Source organism: Theropithecus gelada, chromosome 2, assembly GCF_003255815.1.
Source record: "Theropithecus gelada isolate Dixy chromosome 2, Tgel_1.0, whole genome shotgun sequence".
NCBI lineage: Eukaryota > Metazoa > Chordata > Mammalia > Primates > Cercopithecidae > Theropithecus > Theropithecus gelada.
The window spans coordinates 58,027,320-58,049,008 of NC_037669.1; the positions used below are offsets into that span (position 1 = coordinate 58,027,320).

At 37.3% G+C, this 21,689-nt stretch overlaps 1 long non-coding RNA gene across 1 annotated transcript in view; it reads left to right on the forward strand.

Annotated features, from left to right (window-relative positions):
- The window catches only part of LOC112619131, a 166,188-nt gene that overhangs the window by 6,207 nt on the left and 138,292 nt on the right, over nucleotides 1-21,689 (forward strand). The window contains exon 2 of the long non-coding RNA XR_003118179.1: nucleotides 9,115-9,203. This is a non-coding gene — a long non-coding RNA (uncharacterized LOC112619131). The remainder of the gene's footprint in view (nucleotides 1-9,114; nucleotides 9,204-21,689) is intronic.

Below are 21,689 nucleotides of genomic sequence, written 5' to 3' on the forward strand. Positions count from 1 at the left end.
AAGATAACTATCCTGGAGCAATGAAAACCTATGCTTAAAGATTTTCATGTGACTATTCATAGCAGTATCATTCACGAATGATGGTCAAAAAGGGGAAGTTATCCAGATGTCCATCTATTGAAGTATGGATATATAAAATGTGCTCTATCCATAAAATGGAATATAAGGCAGCAATATAAAAGTAATAAAGCACTGATATATGTTACAACAGGAGGGAACCTCTCCAACAATACACTAAGCAAACGAACTCTGACACAAAAGAACCCACATGTTGTATGGCTTCTATGAAATGTATAGAATAGGTAAATCTGTAGAGACACACAATGCATGTGTATTTGCCTGGGGCAGAATGTAGGAATGTGGATTAACAGTAAATGGGTGTATGGAATATGGAGCAATGAAAATGCTTTAATACTACATTGTGGCAATGCTTGTATGCTCTGTAATTTTATTAAAAATCATCGAATTGCCAGGCGTGGCACTGTAATCCCAGCACTTTGGGAGGTCAAGGAGGGTGGACCACAAACTCAGGAGTTTGAGACCAGCCTGGTCAATATGGTGAAACCCCATCTCTACTACAAATATCAAAAAATTAGCCAGACGTGGTGGCACATGCCTGTAATCCCAGCTACTTGGGAGGCTGAGGCAGGAGAATTGCTTGAACTCGGGAGACGGAGGTTGCAGTGAGCCAAGGTGGCACCACTGCCCTCCAGCCTGGGTGACAAAGTGAGACTTCGTCTCAAAAAAAAAAAAAAAATTGAATTGTATACTTTAAACAGATGAATTTTATAATATGTAGATTATACTTCAATGAATCTGTTTACAAAAACTTTAAAATGAAATTAGGGATGGAGCGCGTCAGGTATGAGATAGCACATTCACTCGAGTCGTTTCTCTACTAAAAACATCTCACCCTTCAGTCCACATTCTGCTGCAGTGACTTCCTGCCCTTCTAGTCCCAACTTCTTTTATAACATTTTGCCTCTGCTTCTTGTCTCTTTATCCTCATCTCATATTCAACCCTCAGCCCACTGCAATCTGGCTTCAGCCCACATAATTCTACCAAAATTGTTCTTGCCAACTTTGTGATGACCTCCTTTTTGTTACATCCAGTGGGTGTTTTTAGCCTTTATCTTTACTTTCTCTCTCAGCACTCTGACCCTGTTCACCACTCTTGTACCCACTATTTTCTTACAGAATTTGTAACGTTTTATTCTCCTGGTTTTCCTTCAATACCTCTGGTTGCTTTTTTGCAGTCTTCTTTCTGGGTTCCTTTTTCTTTGTCCATCGCTTATGTTCCGATACTACTCAGGACACTATGCAAGATCCTCTTCTCATTATATTTCAGAGTGGTGTCACAACATCATCTCTACCAGAACCATTGGGTGGGGCTCTGCTTTTCAACAAGCCAGATTTGGGAACTACATTCTACACCTACTCAATGAAACACTCTGGAGTTGGTACCCAGGATTTTGAATTTTATTGGGTTTCCTGGGTAATTAATCTGACCCCAAAGTTTGAGAATCATTCCTTTATATATCATCCCTGAGTAAGATTATCTACTCCCATATGTTTAATTACCATCTGCTTGCTGACAACCTCAAAGTTTGTATCTCTAGCTCAGATCTTGTTCCTGAAAAGGACTTTGTTCATAATCCATATGCATAAATTTCTGCTAGCCATCTCACTTGAAGTCTTACAGAAGGAAAACCTTACTATGCCACCAAATGATCTCATTACCTTCACTTGCCATATTTAGTGTATGTTTCCTAGTTCAGCTAAGGAATCAACCATCACTGTTACAGATCTCACGAATCTAGTTAGCTTCCTTAACCCTTGATCCTCACCCTCCTTTACATCCAATCTGAAGCACTCTCAATTTAATCTTCTAAAAATACGATGATTCCAGCTACTTGTCTCCATCCCCACTTACAGGTATTCTAGTTGAGGCCAACAGTATCTGTCACCTGGAACCACTATAGCTGACTCCAAATGAGTTTCTCAGCCTCTATCTTTGCTGCTCTCATTTGTCTATCATCCTCTATTCGTACTGAAATGATTTTTTTGAAATGTGAACCTAACTAGGCTGCTTTCTTATTTAAAACATTTCTGTAGAATTCCAATCTTCTTAGAAGAAAGGTCAAATTCTTTAACTTGATAAAAAGGAACTTCCATGATGACACCCCGGCTTACCACTCCAGATTTATTATTCCCAATCTCCGTGTCATCTTTTCAGGAATTCTAACTTCTAGTTTCATTGAACTCTTACTTCTTTAAAGAATGCCCATTAATTTTGTATCCTGAGACTTTGCTGAAGTTGCTTATCAGCTTAAGGAGATTTTGGGCTGAGACAATGGGGTTTTCTAAATATACAATCATGTCATCTGCAAACAGGGACAATTTGACGACTTCTTTTCCTAACTGAATACCCCTGATTTCTTTCTCTTGCCTAATTGCCCTAGCCAGAACTTCCAACACTATGTTGAATAGGAGTGGTGAGAGAGGGCATCCCTGTCTTGTGCCAGTTTTCAAAGGGAATTTTTCCAGTTTTTGCCCATTCAGTATGATATTGGCTGTGGGTTTGTCATAAATAGCTCTTATTATTTTGAGGTACGTTCCATCAATACCGAATTTATTGAGAGTTTTTAGCATGAAGGGCTGTTGAATTTTGTCAAAAGCCTTCTCTGCATCTATTGAGATAATCATGTGGTTCTTGTCTTTGGTTCTGTTTATATGCTGGATTATGTTTATTGATTTGCGAATGTTGAACCAGCCTTGCATCCCAGGGATGAAGCCCACTTGATCGTGGTGGATAAGCTTTTTGATGTGTTGTTGAATCCGGTTTGCCAGTATTTTATTGAGGATTTTTGCATCGATGTTCATCAGGGATATTGGTCTAAATTCTCTTTTTTTGTTGTGTCTCTGCCAGGCTTTGGTATCAGGATGATGTTGGCCTCATAAAATGAGTTAGGGAGGATTCCCTCTTTAGCAAACTATCACAAGAACAGAAAACCAAACACCGCATGTTCTCACTCATAGGTGGGAACTGGACAATGAGATCACTTGGACTCAGGAAGGGGAACATCACACACCGGGGCCTATCATGGGGAGGGGGGAGAGGGGAGGGATTGCATTGGGAGTTATACCTGATGTAAATGACGAGTTGATGGGTGCAGCAGACCAACATGGCACAAGTATACATATGTAACAAACCTGCACGTTATGCACATGTACCCTACAACTTAAAGTATAATAATAATAAATAAATTTAAAAAAAAAAAAAGAATGCCAACTCTTTTATTACCTCTATACATTTGTATATAATGCTTACTGAGATGAAGTATTCTGTTCTCTCTCTTTGGCTGATTTTTACTGATTTGTCAGATATTACCTTCCATGTTACCTTCCCTGGAAATTCTCCGACCCTCTGAGTTCAAATAAGAGGACTCTGCAATATGCAATTGTAATACACTATGTAGACCCCAGCATAGGACTATTACACTGCATGTTAAGTTTTCAGTTTTAAGAGTTTACTGAACTCTTCTTCCACTGGACTACAGGCTTAATGGGGGCTGGACCCAAGTGACCAGAACATGGATTTTGCCAATATAAACCTATTGAATTATTCAACAGGGGAATGATTTTTTTTTTGTAAACCACAATCTAAAAAAAGTGTTATAGTCACATATGTTTAACTTCCACATAATTGAAATTATAATGAAGACTAAAACATTTTGTGGTAGGTTTTTGGATGACACTATGGATATCATTTTAAAACACTATTTGAATGTTTCATATAGAATAAATACAAATTATCAACATTTGGGGGAAAAGTATTAGAGAGTGTTAGCATCCTCAAAGCTAACTCAGTATAAACAATACCAAATTATATTAAAAAATATTTTCACTTATTTGGATACAGAAAATAATGCTGTAAGTTTTAAACTATTTTATTAGCACCACAAATTCAATAGCATTCTTATTCAAATAGACATGAAAAAGAGTCTTGTTCAAGGTCTATTTTCCTGTTGATTTACCTTCTGAATGAATGACATTTTTGAAGTTACAATGCAGATTTCCTTATTTAAAACACATTTACCTCCTCAGAAGCCTGTTTTTGACTCTGTATATTTTGAGGTGACCTCTTCACTTACAGTTTCAAGGTGTCTCTACTAAAAATACAAAAATTAGCTGGGCACAGTGGTATGCACCTGTAATCTCAGCTACTTGGGAGGTTGAGGCAGAAGAATCACTTCAACCTGGGAGATGGAGGTTGCAGTGAGCTGAGATCGCACCACTGCACTCCAGCATTGGCGACAGAGTGAGACTCCATCTCAAATAAAAAAAAAAAAAGAAAAAGAAAAAAAAAGAAAAAAGAAAGTTCATGAAGATCAGTAAAACAGTCAAAGAAAATACAGGAATGAGAAATTCAAGGCAAAATCTGGCCCACTGCCCAGATGATATGGGAATAAACTACTTGTGATGTTTAATGGGAAGCTATAGAGAAGTTAATAGGTTTGTGAACAAATACGCCAAGCTCTCAGCTCGAGGTATGATTTCCCAATTTAAGAAAATTTCTACCCTGAGGGTAGTAATTTTTACCCAGATTTTGTCCAAAGAAACTGCCACTATTTTCTTTTTTTCTTCCTTTTCCTATTTTCCTAATAAAAGTGTTCAGTATTCTTTGGTGGAATTCTGCCCTACTGTTTGATGTCATGACACTTTCTTGTCATTTGGAGCCACTGGTGCTAACCAGAGCAGTGCAGGATAGATACTAGAAGGTGCATTAGTACATTAGGTTATATCTCATATTCTTATATAACTCACACAATCAGCTACTTAATAGAACTCAGCTTCAAAGTTGTGTAATTTTATTTGTAGCATTTTTAAGTAATATTTTATTTTTAAATGTGATATATGCTCATTAAGAATGCACACTAACAATTAGTCACACATCGCTGTAACTGAAAACAAAAATTATTTGGAATAACTTCAGACAGGCCTGATAACCAGAAATATTCATAATGTTGGAGTCCTTCTCAGCTGCTTAACAACTGGGGTGATAATTTCGGGTCTCCTCACCCTGGTCCACTCCTTTCCCAAACACTCAAATATTCACTAGATCATCTTTGTTTGCGCTAAAACTCTCTGATACAAGAATACAATATTGTTTTGCAAGCGGAAATACAATTTGGAAAATGAAAATGAGAAAGGAACATTCTTGGTTGTAATTTTCTTAGAGCAGAATGACATTTCAGCTCCAAGAAGAAGCATCATTTTCTTAGAAACGACACAGGTCTAGAGAAATACTGTGACTTGCCTAAGGTTGCACAGACCTAGAATCCACGATCCTGGCTAGATATCTCCAACTTCAGTCTTATTTCCACTGTATTGATTATTTGATTCTATTTTCTAGTTCATTAGTTTGTACAATGTGATTCACTAATAACTACAGCAGGGTTAATCCTAATAAAGTTAGTGAATTACTCTAGACACTCATGAAGTACCTGCAATGGGAAGCTTCTGTAAAGAACTTTTAAAAAAGTAATCCTGCTTTATTCTCACAACAACAAAGAAGGGAATCACAGGCATTACCCACATTTTAGAGGACACAAGGTATTTTTATTCATATTGATGCATTATTTAAGTTTCCGTAGTTAGAAAATGAAGGACTTCAGATAGGAATCTCACATGTATGCCTCAAGAACTTGAAAACCTTAGTCTTTTTTTTGATACTCACTCATGACTTAATCAACTTTTTCTTTGCATTGGATTCACAATTTGTGTTTCTATATTTAGTCTGTTTTCTCAGAATTTAGCTTTTTACTAGAGGAGCAGACTACAAAAAGGACCCCTATTCTTTACTCCTTCCTTTGCCCTCTGCAATGTAACATTGCAGTTTCTTCCATCAAGAAGTGAGATCCCTTTGTTGACTGCTTGTTGTTTTGTTTTTGAGACACAGTCTCACTCTTTTTGCCCAGGCTCCATGGAGTGCAGTGGCGTGATCTCAGCTTACTACATCCTCCGCCTCCCGGGTTCAAGCGATTCTCCTGCCTCAGCCTCCAGAGAAGCCGAGATTACAGGCGCCTGCCACCATGCCTGGATACTTTTTTGTATTTTTAGTAGAGGCGGATATTTTAGTATTCCCCATGTTGGCCAGGCTGGTCTCCAACTCCTGACCCCAGGTGGTCCACCTGCCTTGGCCTCCCAAAGTGCTGGGATAACAGGTGTGAGCCATCGTGACTGTTGTATTAGGACTAGTTTTGTGACTTGCTTGGCCAATGTAATGCAACAAAAGCTAGTTAGCACATAGCAAAACAAAGATGCAACCTACAGAGTGGGAGAAAATATTTGCAAACTATTCAACTGAGAAGGGGTTAATAGCCAGAATATATAAGAAATTCAAACAACTCAATAGAAAAAAAGAAAGTCAACAAATAATCTGATTTAAAGATGGGCTAAAGATCTCAATAGACATTTCTCAAAAGAAGACATACAAATTGCCAACATCAATAATCATCTAAAAATTGTAATTCAAAACCACAATGAGGTATCATCTCACCCCAGTTAAAATGTCTTTTATCAAAAAGACAAAAAATAATGGATTCCAGTAAGGGTGCAGAGAAAGAGGAATGCTTGCACACTGTGGATGGGAATATAACTTAGTACAGTCACTATGGAAAAGAATATAGAGGTTTCTCAAAAAACTAAAAATAAAACTATCATATGATCCCAAATAAAGGAGATATATACCCAAAAGAAAAAAAAATCAGTACATCAAAGAAGTATCAGCACTCCCATGTTCACTGTAGCACTAGTCACAATAGTGAAGACATGGAATCAACCTAAGTGTTCATCAGTGGATGAATGGATAATGAAAATGTGGTCTATATACACATTGTAATATTATTCTTCCGTAAATAATAAAATCCTGTCATTTGCAAGAACATGGGTGGAACTGGAGGACATTATGTTAAGTGAAATTAGCAAGGCAAAGAGAGACAAATATTTCATGTTCTTATTTATATGTGCACGCTAAATAATTTATCTCATGGATGTAGAGGGTAGAATGATGGTTCCCTCACAAAATTGGAATTACTCCATAATCTCCCTGTTAACCTACTTTTTCAATTTACCAACATACATAGACTTAAAAAATCAATAGGTGTAGGCTCTCTTTGTGGTATTAATAGTTATGAAGTACTCATTTAAAGGATTTTACCACAGCACATTTAAAACATTTAACTAATTAGTTTTCCTTGATGCTTATGTGGTTACCAACTGCTCACTACGTTAAGCATCATGGCAAGAAACATCTTTGTACAGTTATCTCTTTCTCAGATCGTTTCCTTAAGAAAGATGTTGAATGTTTAGTCAAAGGGTATACTGAAATCAGTGATACATATTGCATGATTATCATCTAAAAATGAAATATCAATTAACATCTGTATCAACATTGCTTTCTTGAAAACGTTGTGAGGGCAGAAGACTGAAAATATGTATTAGGACTTCCTTGCATTGCTCTAAAGAAACTGTAAGACACTGGGTAAATTATAAGTAAAGAAGTTTAATTGGCTCACAGTTTTGCAGGATGTATCAGAAGCATAGCAGCATCTGCTTCTGAGGAGATCTCAGGAAGTTTCTAATCATGGCAGAACGCAAATGGGGAGCAGGCTCATCACATGGTGAGAATGGGAGCCAGAGTGAGAGAGAATGGCGGGGGCAGTGCCACACACTTTTAAACAAACAGGTCTTAGGAGAACTAATCATCATGAGAACAGCACCAAGGGGATGGTGCTAAACTCTTCATGAGAAATCCACCCCTATGATCCAACCACCTCCCACCAGGCTCCATCTCCAAAATTGGGAATTACAATTCAACATGAGTGTTGAACAGGGACAAAAATATGAACTACTTCAACCATATAGACTAGGATTGTTTTCCTGTATACACTGAATATAGTATAATGGTAATTTCCCATTCATCCATATTGGAAATTGTCAAATGACCATCTTTTACCTTTGCATATTTTCTACTGAATTATCTTAAACATTCGTTATCATTTGTAAAAGTGCTTTATATAGTAAAGATATCCCCCATTGTCTATATATTGTCAGACAGGTTACAACCCATATAAGCTTTTAACAATACCTCAAAGCAAATTTAATTGTATATGTATTCTATCTTCTCTTATCCTCTGTATTTATCACAGTTATTACCGTATATTTTAAATCATTTGGGTTTTATCATTTTTGACCAAATACTTGAATTGTCTAGAGCATAATAGCACTGAGGCCAAAGTAGTGGAAGCTGGCTATGATTTTCAAAGGTTTTAGAGTAAATTCCTTAGACAAACATGCAAAGACAATCTTGTGTCCCTGGGAGAAACAATTATGGCTAAGAACAATTAAGTCCACTGGTAGAAAGATACCTTATTGCATAAGTCTTTATTCTCCAAATGGGTCAGTGTTATCTTGGCTTACAAATTATGTCACATTATTAATGAAAACCAGCAGAGAAAATGTTTTTAAGGCTATCAAATTGCTGAACGTCAGAGGTCAAACTAAAATGTATTAGAAGCTGTCAAAAACATGTTATTTCCATGATTATAGACATGTTTCAATCACACTGAAAAATTATTAGAAGAAATTGCAGAGTTTTTAACCTAAAAGGACTCTGGAACTTTAAAAAAACAAAACAAAACAAAACAAAACAAAACCTTCTTTAAAAAGAAACCTGCATATTGAATTCTGTCACTCTTCTTGTTTAAGAAGCATTAAGCCTTTTAAAAAACCATGGTAATGAGAAGTAGTTCTGTCATCTGTGGCAAGTTTATGTATAAATTTTGTATACCAGCAAATCTGAATACATCTGCTATTAAAAGCACAAGTGTGCCCCCTTCTGAATAAATGAAATATTGAGTCCTATATTTGCACTTCAAATAACCAACTCCCTCCTTTCTGGACAAAACTGAATAAACAAATTTGGGCAAATATTAACAGAGAGTTTTAAGAGCACTCTTTTCTACAAACATTTATGATTGGCAAAATTGTAAAGGAATATTCAGATGACATCTGCTACGTCCTTTCATATGTGTTTGGTTGTTTTCACAGTTGGAATCCACTAAAATAAGTCACCCGGGAAAAAATTCTGATCTTATTCTAGATAAAGAATGAAAAGCCAGGAAGCTACATAACCCAAGGTTGAGTGGAAAGAGTTGGGTAGAGAGTGGGCAACTGTTTTGGAAACCAAAACAGTGTTAAAGATGTCAGAAAAATGTGAAGTGATATTCCATTAAGACAGTTCAAAGATGTTTTTAAAGACGGTAGCTACGTAAGTTAAGTATCTCGTGTTGACTTAAGTCTGACTTTGTTCTCTTAGTTCTATGGCTGAGACAAGTCCCAGAGTGATTAAGTAGGTTTTGGGAAATTATTTAATGACTAAGCCATATTTTTATACCTTCATTCAAGTGCTCTATCTACCAGAAAACATAATGATCCACATGAACTATTCTGGTATATTAATACATGCTGAATAGATTACCTCTATAAAACTATTTATTTCAATCCAAATTCTTCTCTTATTTCTCCTTCTGTAAATTCAGACCCAAAAACAATTTTTGACCAAAATATGGCACCATGTTTGATACACTTCTCTTGGGCAGTGTGACATTTGACTATTTTAAAACATCATGGAAATCAAATGTGGATGATGAAGATGATTATGACAACAGCAATTGTTATCAAAGTGAAGGTGCACTTTGTCATCACATTATTAAAGGTTGACAGTTAAATGATAGCTTAAATCATAGTTAAATGATATCCTAAGTCATCTGATAAACAGGAATTAACTTCTAACCAAGTTCTCCAATTTATAATCAGAGAACGTCGTGCTTTGTCTCATATTTGCCGCTATGGTGGCAAAAATAATTTGCCTCATTTTAAACACAAAGGCCGACTGATTAAACCTATAGCTACTATTGCTAGTTTTAGTGGGATTGGTGGCTAAATAAGTTACTTTCTAAAATGCTATAAATGTAATACATTAGAAAACTGAATATTTATACAAATTTCATCAATCTCTGCCTTTGTTTTCTAATGTATAGAAATTAATGTATAGAAATTAGAAAACAAAGGAGAGATTGATGAAATTTGTATAAATATTTAGGATTTTCCTCTCTTTAGCAAACCCATTCACTTCGTGGCCATTCGATTTAGCTCAGATCTATTTTTTCACATGGTATTTAAAACTCATATTCTCTAAGAATGAAGTAAATTATTCTTATTTTCTACATATTTCCAGTGCATTTCCAGAAATCACTAACTTCTGACATTATCAGAACTTTGGATTAAATAAACACAGGCTTTTGAATGAAGTAAATATTGTCTATCACCAGTTAAAATTCTTTTCCAATACTATTCTTTAATGATTCTATAAAGATTCTACACAGAATCTTTCCAACATTATTACTCAATACATTCTCCAGAATACTGTGTTAATATACTTACAAAGTGTTGAATCTTTAAATTGCTGTTCTCAATGGATAAAACTGACTGATAAAAGCACATTTATAAATGTCAGTTGCCATATGGTTTACACTTTTGCTAATGATCAATCACAAGATTAAATCAATCATTGGACAAATACTGTTATAAAACTGTGAAATGTTTACGCCAACTCTCTTCTTCTCTCCCCAAGTAACATCACTAATTTGTGCCTATATTTATGAACATTTAACCCATACCTCCTTTCCTGCTGTAAGATTCAAATTCACCAATTGCATTTAGAGTGACCACCTATTACTTGGCCAACGTATTCATTTGAAAAGAACATTTATTGAATCAGCATATATAAAATATCTCTTTGATTTAATTAATAGGCATTGTGTATTCCTTGCCAAAAATATGTTCTCAACTAAAATATACCCTATGATCATCAACTCACAGAGCTGTTGCTGATTATTCATAATTGTGCAATGAACTATCTTGTAGAATAAACAACCTCGACAGTTCTTATTTTGAAAAACTTCAAAACGTTCAGACTAGTAATTACATTGAATAATAGCTTAATTTAAATTGTAAAAGACCTCTAGTGGATTGTTTATTTCATTTACACTGTGTGATATGTTTTATACAGAAAGAAGTTATACATACTCATGAATCAATATGTACAATGAAGAATATTGAAAACAAATGGGTTTTATTCTACTTTTTAAAAAACTGTTGAAATTGAGCCCAGCCTTCCCCCGCCACTTGTTGCAACTTCCATACTTCATACGTACACCACCTCTTTCCTTGACCCTTGAAAGATATCATGTGTTTTTCACCTGAGAATGATGTAAATATGAACACTCTGATATTTACATTTTGTCAGAAGGTTTTGTTTATGTATTTATCTTGTGAATTGCTGATGTATTATCAGTATGGCATCCAATTGTCTTTCTTAACTGTGAATCACTTTTCAGTTGTGAATTTGTTATCTGTAAATCACAAACTATCCTTGTTGCCTGGGCTTAAATAAAAAGCCCAAGATGCATACCTGACTGATCACTATATTCCATCCCCTAGACTACAGAGCTTGATTCAAGAATGGACACCAACTAAAACTAGTCCAGTCTCAATAGGGTATTGCAAATTAAAACAACAATGAGATACCACTACACACTTATTAGAACGGTACAATCCCAAACACTGACAAGGACAAGTGCTGGCCAGGGTGTGAAGTAACAGCAACTCATTCATTTACATAGAAATGAAAAAAGGTATGGCCATTTTTGGCGACAGTCTTGCAGATCCTTAAGAAGCTAAACATAGAATTACCATATGATCCAGTAATTACTCTTGTTGGTACTTCTCCAAATGATTTGAAAACGTATGTCCACACAAACCTGCACACACACATTTCCAGTGACTTTATTCATAATTGCCCAAACTTGGAAGCATTCAGGATATCCTTCAATAGGTGAATGAAAAAACAAACTGGTATATCCATGCAATAAAATAATACCAGTGTAATAACAGTGATAAAAACAAGCAAGCAACCCCTCAAGCCATACGGAAAGGAACTTTAAGTACCTAGTGCTAGGTGAAAGAAGCCAATCTGTGAAGATGACACACTGCATGATTCCAACTATATGACATTCAGGGAAAAGGAAAACTCGAGAGACAGTAAAAACATCACTAGTGGCCAGGACTTTGGCAGGAGGGAGGAAATGCTGAACAGGTGGAGCACAGAAATTTTGGAACAATATTCTGTATGATACTGTAATGGTGAATAAATGATATTACATATTTGTCAAAACACATACAAACTACAACACAGAAGGTGAGCTCTAATATAAACTATGGACTTTAGTTTATCATGCTATATCAATACTGGTTCATCAGTTGTAACAAATGTACCACATCAGTGCAAGATGTTAATAGGGAAAACTGTGTATGGAGGGGTTGAGAATCTTTGGGAGCTGTCAATACTCACTGCTCAATTTTTCAGAAAACCTAAAAGGGCTCTAAAAATGAAGTCTATTAATTAAAAAACAACTGGTTGAATGAATCATAGTTCCAAAAATTCTCTTGGTGTTACTTGGAAAGAAAATCACAGGAAAGACTTCTCAGGGACTATCACATGAAGAAAGCCTGCCCATAAATAAAGATAAATTGAGGTGAATAACAGGAAAAGAGTGAGAAACAGAAATCGAATCTTGCATATTCTCTTCCCTCTGAAGGGAAACTGTGCTTGAATCCAGTACTACCTCTAAGCCTTTCAATGTACAGCTACCTCTAAGTCAACAGAATGCCTTTAGGTCAGAACGAGTTGGGTTTTCTGCAACCAAAGGACTCCACTCCTGAATAATACAGTTCTATAGGTACAGATAAATATTGCAGTGCTAGTTTTATTTTTTTAAATAATTTATTTAATTTTCCAAGTTGATGGAGATGGAGTGCTAGTTTTAAATTACCAGTTAGAAACACAGCTAATTTCTAGAGTGGAGAAGGGAACATTTCTAAGTAATGTTGATAATAGACCCCCAGAAATTCAGTTAAAGACAATGAAACAGATTTTATTTAAGTAGTGTTATTAGCACTGGGTATGGAAGAGCTCTAGACAGTCAATGGAATTCCCACAGTGGCTGCTATGGAACAAGTGAAGTCAACAGGTGGGTGTTGACAATGAGCAGGAAAGGCTCCCAAAGTCAGCATTCACAGCTTCTCTATTTCATTTACTGGACATCTCTGTAAGTATTTCTTTGAACAAAGGAATGTTCAGTGAAGACAAAGTTTGAAAGACACTAGATTTGGAACATGGGTAACTACCAAGTTCAGGTCTTGCTCAGTTCTGGACCTCCAAGAGAACCACGGAGCAGGAACTGAAACACATAAATGATAACCTGGCAACTGAATTTAGTGGGCATTTATTATTACAACAGATCAATTGGCTGCATCACAATAACCAGCCAAGTTTCTCAGGAGAAACAATAAGCCTCTGCAGGGGTAGAGAGAGCTTAGCACCTTGGAAGATGCATTCTGATGTCTTAACACAATACAAAAAGGGAGAAGACATCTACACAGAAGTGTGATGAAAGCATGGACAGGGTGACACTGACCTCAATGTATGCCTTTATAGACCAGGGTTCTGTTTGTATAAAGAATCTCTCACGATGGTCTTTCCAAATTGCTGCTTCTGTGTAATACTCTGTATTCCATAACACTTCCTGGAATAAAGGAATGGATGAATGGTGCCCCCTGGAGTTGTTCGATCCAGTGACCCTGCTGCTGTCACACTAACACGAGTATTTCAGTCCCCATATTATCAGCTATTTCAGGTGGGCATTTATGTCTCAATGCCATAATGTTAAAATGACTTCCTGCCAAAGTCATGCTCCCAATCACCTTGGATCCCCTTGGAATCCAAGATTATCTTCCAGTCTAGTTTCAACTCCTTATTTCCCACCCCAGGTTTTCTCAGGGCAATTTCTAAAAAGGTCAATTTAATTTAATTTTTATATTAAGTTTCATTCCTGATCACCAAAACCCTTGTTTTTGGACAAACATATATGTGTCTATTGAAAGACTTGCATACAGCTATAGTAATGTAATAATGATGATGACAAACATTATAAAAATCAACATTTATTGTTGTACCACACTGTACTTAAAGATTTTGAAATACATCATCCCATTCCAGGAGCTTCTAATTTCTAAATGAAACATTGACTTCTCTAAGGTGTCCAGAGGATTCCTCCTCCAAATAACTGTCTATTTATCAGGTACAATTGGCAATTCCACCAACTGGGATTCCTGCTGCTAATGTGGTTTCCCATATTGCTGTGTAGGAAGTAATCGTGACATCAGCTTCTGAACCAGCCATGGAAATAGCAGATCTCACACACACCTACTCTCTGCAAATCATCATGGACAGTTTTCCTCTTTCATGTTTGTAAAAGGGGGAGCAGATGATTTATGTTACTTGAGGGGGTGGAGATAAAAATTCTCCACCTATTTCTTGCACATCACAGCCACAGAAAAGATTTCAAGAAAGATTTGAAGCAGAAATGAATAATTTTGGACTCAGCTCTTGCCTCTACTGCTCTCTCAGGAAGGGTGCATAATAATGTTTTTTTCTTTTCATCTCAGAACGCTGGCAAATGTGTCAGGGAATGAGGATTAATTCATTTCTGAAAAAAATCTTTTTAGTCATAAGAAACATGGAAAGCAATTTTTATGAACATTCTGAATGATTTTTTTGATGTCAATAGTATTGAAGATAAAAAAATGGCAAATTAAAGCTCTACTTCCTTTTTAATTAGTGATGTTTAAAGGCCAATGTAGTTTTTAGAGCAGCATCTGTACTTTGATAAATGACATCCTTCAAAGAATAGTTTCTGATAGACTGAACTATATATTAATTTTGTTACAGAATTTCTTTCTTACCAACACTTTTATGTGATCATGAACACGCTTCTTCACTATTATGACTAAAAAATAATCCACATCGTAGCTCATTTTTCATCTGTAAGATTTTTGGCTTTTGAGGTACTTATTTGAAAGCTAAATAAGATTTCATTGAAGCCTCAAAAGAAACAGTTCTGCCTGTTAGTATCCACACACTTAAACTTCATGACATCATATACAAGTTCAAACACATTTTTCTTTACAAACTCTAATATTTTTACTGTTACGTGGAAACAATGTCATGTTATATTTATAGCAAAATGCCTAGACATGGTCAGAGGCTCCTGTTAAATGAGACATAAGACTGTTACTTTATGAAAGGGGGATGTGGTTGGGCAATGTCAAACAAATCAGAACCAATCATGGGGCAACAAGATGGGTATTTTTTAAGACTATTTTTTAGAACAATTTTAGGTTCAGAGTAAAATTGAGATAAAGGTACAGAGATTTCCCATATATACTCTGCTGGTACACATGCATACTCTCCCCCACTATCAACACCCCCTCCCCCACCCACCGCCCAGAGTGGTGCCTTTGTTACAATTAATAAACCTATGTTGATAACATCATTATCACCAGAGCCCATAGTTTATGTTAGGGTTCACCCTTGGCGTTATTCATTCTATGAGTTTGGACAAATGTATAATGACATAAATTCACTGTTGTAGTATTATACTGAGTAATTTCATTGCCCTAAAAATCCTCAGTGCTCCACCTATTCATCCCTTCCTCCCCCAAACCCTTGGCAACCACTGATCTTTTTGCCATCTCCATAATTTTGCTGGTTATTTCTTTTGACCGGCTATAGTGGGTTCACCACGTGAAGGGTAAAGCCAGCTTGCTTCCAGCGGACATGACTCACCAGTTTTCAAACAATAAAATTCTAAAATTCTAACCATATTTTTGCTTGAGAGAATTTTTAGAATTCAAATGGTATATATAAAGTGAGAGTATTTTGATATATTTAAGTTGCTCACTATTTTAAATTTGCATGGTTCCATTTATAAAAATGTGGCTCCACTGGTGCCCAACACATGGAAGATTCTCTCACAGATAAATCTGACCTTTTGCTGTAGCTGTACCCATTCATGTTCTGTGACACTCATCTCTTTGCCCACTTCATGAAAGAGAAGTAAAGACTGTTTGTACTAGAATAAATTATCTATATTGTCCTTGCCCCTTACTAAGTAATATTTAATTTATCCTTTTGGCATTGGGTCTACCATGTGAGATCCAAACAGAAGAGATTCCAAATTTTTATTCCTGTGCTTCTAAACAGAGAACACAGAAGGACATTCCATCTATAAGAGCAACTCTTTATAGTTCCTGTTTCACACTGCTGTATCAAAGAATGACTTTAGTCCTATGCATTCAGAATGCATCTTAAACAGGCATAAAGAATAATGTAATTGTACATTTAAAAATAATTACAAGAGTATAACTGGATTGTTTGAAACACAAATGATAAATGCTTGAGGTGACAGATACCCCATTTACTCTGATGTGATTATTACATATCATATGCCTTTATTGAAATATCCCATATACCCCATAAGCATAAAAACTTACGATGTACCCACAAAAAATAAAAATTAAAAATAAATAAAACAGGCGTAAAGAATGATTGAACACTAAGACATTTTGCTCTGGCATGTTTTGTTTGTTTGTTTTTTCCAGAGATAGGGCCTTGCTCTGATGCCTAGGCTGGAGTGCAGTGGCACAATCATAGCTCACTGAAGCCTTGAACCCTGGGCTCAGGCAATCCTTCTGCCTCAGCCTCCTGAGTCCTTTAAAATATTTTGTGAGCTAGCAAGAAAGAACTTTGGAGTTTACATAATCTGGGGCTACATGCACGAGCCACCATGCCCAGCTAATGTTTTTAGAGACATGGTTTCCAACTCCTGGCCTCAAGTAATCCTCCCACCTTGGCCTCCAGAGTCCTTTGGAGTAGTTTTGAGCAAGTGACAAAGTACTTTAGAGATTACATAATCTAGTCCATTCTGTTTTATAATGGAAGATCCTTAGTCCCAAGGGAGTAAACCTAATTGTCCCCTCAAATTTCTAATCATGTAAGCGACAGTCCAGTCTACTGAATCCTTAATTACACATGGTTCACAACATAAGTATAATTTCACCTACTTGTTTATTAACTTATCATTCCCATATGATATTCAGTGAGAGTTGCAGTAGACAAAGGACAGACTCGTTTCCAATTCTTTTCGTCCAGATCTTCCGATCTGGAATAAGATCACCTGGGTTTGTAATCTAGCTCTGCCACTTACTAGCTGAACAGGTTACTTAACCTTATCATTATCTTTTTCTGTATATTTAAAATGGAAAATTTAGTACCAATCTCTTAGGGATGTATGTCGAAATGCATAGCAGAGAGAGGGTTTAATAAATTTTAGCCACGGTGATAAGTATTAGCGTTATCCAGCCAATCTATTTCTAAATAAATAGTCCATAGTAGAATTTTCATCAGATCTTTTCTGTCTTGTATGTAACCTGCTGGTCTTCATTTCTTTACTTCTCTGGAACAAAAAATGTAATCTGAAAAAATATTATAACATATGTCTAAACTGCATCGTCCTAAGCAATATATCTTCTAAGGGATGTGGATGGGAATCCAATTGCAAACCATCCAAAAAAACTCATGCAAGGGAATTAAGTATCTAGTATAATAAAGGAAACACACCTAAAAAGAAATGACCAGAATATTTCTCTCCTGACTTGACACTGATTTTTGTCAAATGGTTTATGAGTTCTCTAGGAAACTTCTTGCAAATTTTTGTATTGGTGACTATGATGTTCACTCTCCAATGGAAATACTATATAAACACTACTATAAGAAATGACAAAGCCATTGTTTATTGTTCTAAAAAGTAGAGTTTTAGAACCCTCTAGGGAAACTATCTTCTGTAGAAAGTGATGTTCATGAAAACTTTTAGCATTGATTCAATTAAAAAAAGCCTCTATTTGCAAAAGTAATAGACTAAATGTGAAATTGTTAACCAATTGATATCTGCAAATGGAAATGAGAATAATTGTCAATCTGTACTCCCCAGTACAGATCTCTTCGGGTCACCACAAAGTAAATTTTGTTGGCATAATGTTACTTTTCCCATACTTTGCACCATGTCTCAAATCATAGCATATTATTATTTATATGTAATATACATATACAATACAACACACATACCTGCCAAAAGAAGTAAAATTGCTGGGAGTTTTCTGTTTGTTTGTGTTCATTCAACTCTGCATTCACATACAAACGCTTCCTAGGATTGTGTACCAAATTATTAGTATCAACTCTCTTAAAATTTGAAGAATGTTTTTACTAAACAATTCACTTATTTCCATTGCTCACAGGCATTCTAGAATAGAGCTTTAGAGCACAGGGTTCTGGGTTCTGGCTCTAGGTTCTACTGGAATTCAACTACTTTTTAGATCTAAGCCTCAGTTTTCTGAAATTTAAAGTGAGGGCAGAAATAACATAGATGTGGCAAAACTGCTAGGCATAGATGTCTGGAATATAACTAAGCACATACAATATATGTGTGTACAAGTGCATGTGTGTCTGTGTATATTGCATACATGCATGCCTTTTATTTCTGTTTTCAATTTTTTAGGTAATGCTGAAATTGTATTTGTTCAGAAAAAGTCAGTTTTTTGTAACATTAGTACAAACCAGCTCTTTTTCCTGGCTTCCATTCTCCTTGGCCTTTCAGATTTTGAGAGCTTTCTTTTTTTTTTTTTTTCCCACAGTAGGCATTTAATAAATATGTATTGCAATGATTTTGACTCTTTTCTTATTTAGGAATATCTGAATCTTCCCTTCCTCTCCCTTGGAGACCATATTTATTTATTTTTACTTTTATACCTGATAGTCCTGATTCTTCTGTTACTTATTTATATCTGGGAATCTGCCTCCTTTTCTAGTTCAGTGAAATTCTATTGCTGTAATGCGGTGTTTCCTGGCCTCTGCACTACTGATACTTGATGCTGGATACTCCCTGGTTGTTGGGGTTTTGTTTTGCCTTGCAGGATATTTAGCAGCATCCTTCATCTCTACCCAGTAGATGCCGGTAGCACACTCCAACCCGTTATAACATCCGGCATTGTCTCCAAACATTATTAAGTAAATATTCTCTGAAAAAATTGACTCAGGTTGAGAACCACTACTGCAATGTATTGGTTGACACACACACTTTAGAGTTAGAAAGTCACATAGTTTAAGTCTTGATTCAGTCCTTTCACCTGATTTTGACAATAGTAGGCATTTAATAATAACTTGTTAAATAAAGGCTGAAAACTATGATAACCACTTAACATTTCCAATCCTTAGTTTCCTGATTTGTGATATAGGAATAACAAAACACCTATTTTTAGAGAGATGCTTTAATGGTCTTAAGTGGGATTTAGTGAGACCTTGTAGTTCAGCTGCTGTGTTTCATTTGGGTATCTGAAGTGGATATGAAAATGGGATTAAACTTGTAAGAGTTTACCTAGGGGAAATGTCCATGTGAAGGACAATGGAAGGGACTTACGGAAGTCTAGAAGAGCAGAGCTATCAGGAAGCAAGCCTGACTCCAAGGAAAGCGAGGAGGAAAGGAAGATTGGATACCAGTGTCCTGAATTGCCATGCAATATAAAGAAGTTTCAGCAAGGCTGAAGGGGAGTCCTGGAGCAATAATCAACCATCAGAGGAGTCCTTCCTGCCTTGGAATCCCTGCCATGATCCCACCTCCACTGGGAGTTGTCCGTGAGAGACCTGGCCCTAGTGCAAAGAGGGTAACAGATCGCAGAGCGAGGCAGCTGGGGCCCTTCCTCAGTTACGCTCCTTGTGGTGGAGGTCTGCTGGGTGCTTGCTGGTGTCTGACAGCTACCTCACACAGTGCTTAAAATAGATTGGGACATTATTATGATAATTAATATTATCATCTTTGTTATGATTACTAGTATAATTCATATGAAAACCTCACCTTATACCAGACCCTAAACCCATAGCCATCTTCTCAAATTCTTTATTACGTTATCGACAACACACTTTTTACATTCGTTAGACATCTCTATTTGGAAATCTACTAGGAATCCTGAAATTAACATGTCCAAAACAACATAACCTCATTTCCCCCTACCCTGGCCCAACTTTTTCCTTCCCATTCATCACCAGCTCAGTAATGGGCTCCATCATCCACTCAGTTGCTCAGACAAAAACTCCTGGAGTCATTTTTGACTCCTCTTTTTCACATACTGTGTCTGATCCCTAAGCAAATCTTGTCACTTGGCCTTTAAAATATATCCTGAATCCAACTATATGTTTCTTTTTCTTGTTTTGTCCTTCATTCCGACTGGCAATCATCATTTCTCTCTCTTTCTTCTCCAGAATAAAAAGTTGCATGAAGGAATAATAAATGATTAAACAGCAGGGGCCTAAGGTCTAACATCATTGCCTAGGCCAGAGGTTGACAGACTTTTTCTTTAAAAGTTAGACAGTAAACAGTTTAAGCTTTGCCAGCCAAGAGGCTACATCAAAACTATTATGTAGGTACTTCTATAACCATTTATAGGGGAACCATTACAAAACGTAAAAAATCATTCTAAGCTCTCAAGTAATGACCTAGATTTTGCTCACGTGCCACAGTTTACCAAACACTTAACCTAAACTATCATCTCTCAACAATCGGGTTACCTTTCTCACTTCTTATTCTCCAACAATACTCTTCGTAGGAGAGCCAGAATAATGATTCTTTTATAATAAGATTTCATTTCATTCTGTTTCCCTAAACCTTCCTATAGATTCTGGTAAAAATTGTTATAAGATTCAAAATTCTTCCCTGGACCCATATGGCCCCACATGATGTGTCTCCCACTTCACTTCATCTCTCTGACATCATTTCCCACCACATCACCTCTTGATTTTTGTCTGTCCTGCAGCCACACGGGTTCTGGGGTACTTTGAATGCCACTCACATGTTCAGCCTCAGGGCCTTTGCACTGGTGTCTTCCTCTGCTGTTCCCTGACGCACCACCTGGCTGCTCTCTCAGGTCACATACCCCTCTGCAAAAATCTCACCTTCTTGGAGAATCCTCCCATTGAGAGGTGACAACGTGCTAGTAGCCCTCACTCTCGGTGCCTCCTCGGCCTCAGCGTCCACTCTGGCAGCGCTTGAAGGGCCCTTCAGCCAGCCACGGCACTGTGGGAGCCTGTCTCTGGGCTGGCTGAGGCCGGAGCCGGCTCCCTCTGCTTGCGGGGAGGTGCAGAGGAAGAGGCGCGGGCGGCAACCCGGGGCGCTAGCGGACCAGCGCGAGTCCCGGGTGGGCGTGGGCTGGGCGGGCTCTGCACTCTGAGCAGCCCTGGCCGGTGCTGCCGCCCCGGGGCAGTGAGGGGCTTAGCACCGGGGCCAGCACCCGGGCCAGGTTGCGTCACGACCCCCAGCAGTGCTGGTCTGCCAGAGCTGCGCTCAAATTCTTGCCAGGCCTCAGCTGCCTCCCGGCGGGGCAGGACTCGGGACCTGCAGCTCGCCACGTCCGAGCCCCCGCTGTCCGAGTCCCCCTCCGTGGTGGGCTCCCGCGGGGCCTGAGCATTCCGGACAGGTGCCGCCCCCTGCTCCGTGGCGCCTGGTCCTATCGACTGCCCAAGGGCTGAGGAGTGCAGGTGCACTCCTACATCCCCTGTGTGGGATCTACTAGGTGAAGCCAGCTGGTCTCCTGGGGACTTGGAGAACTTTTCTGTC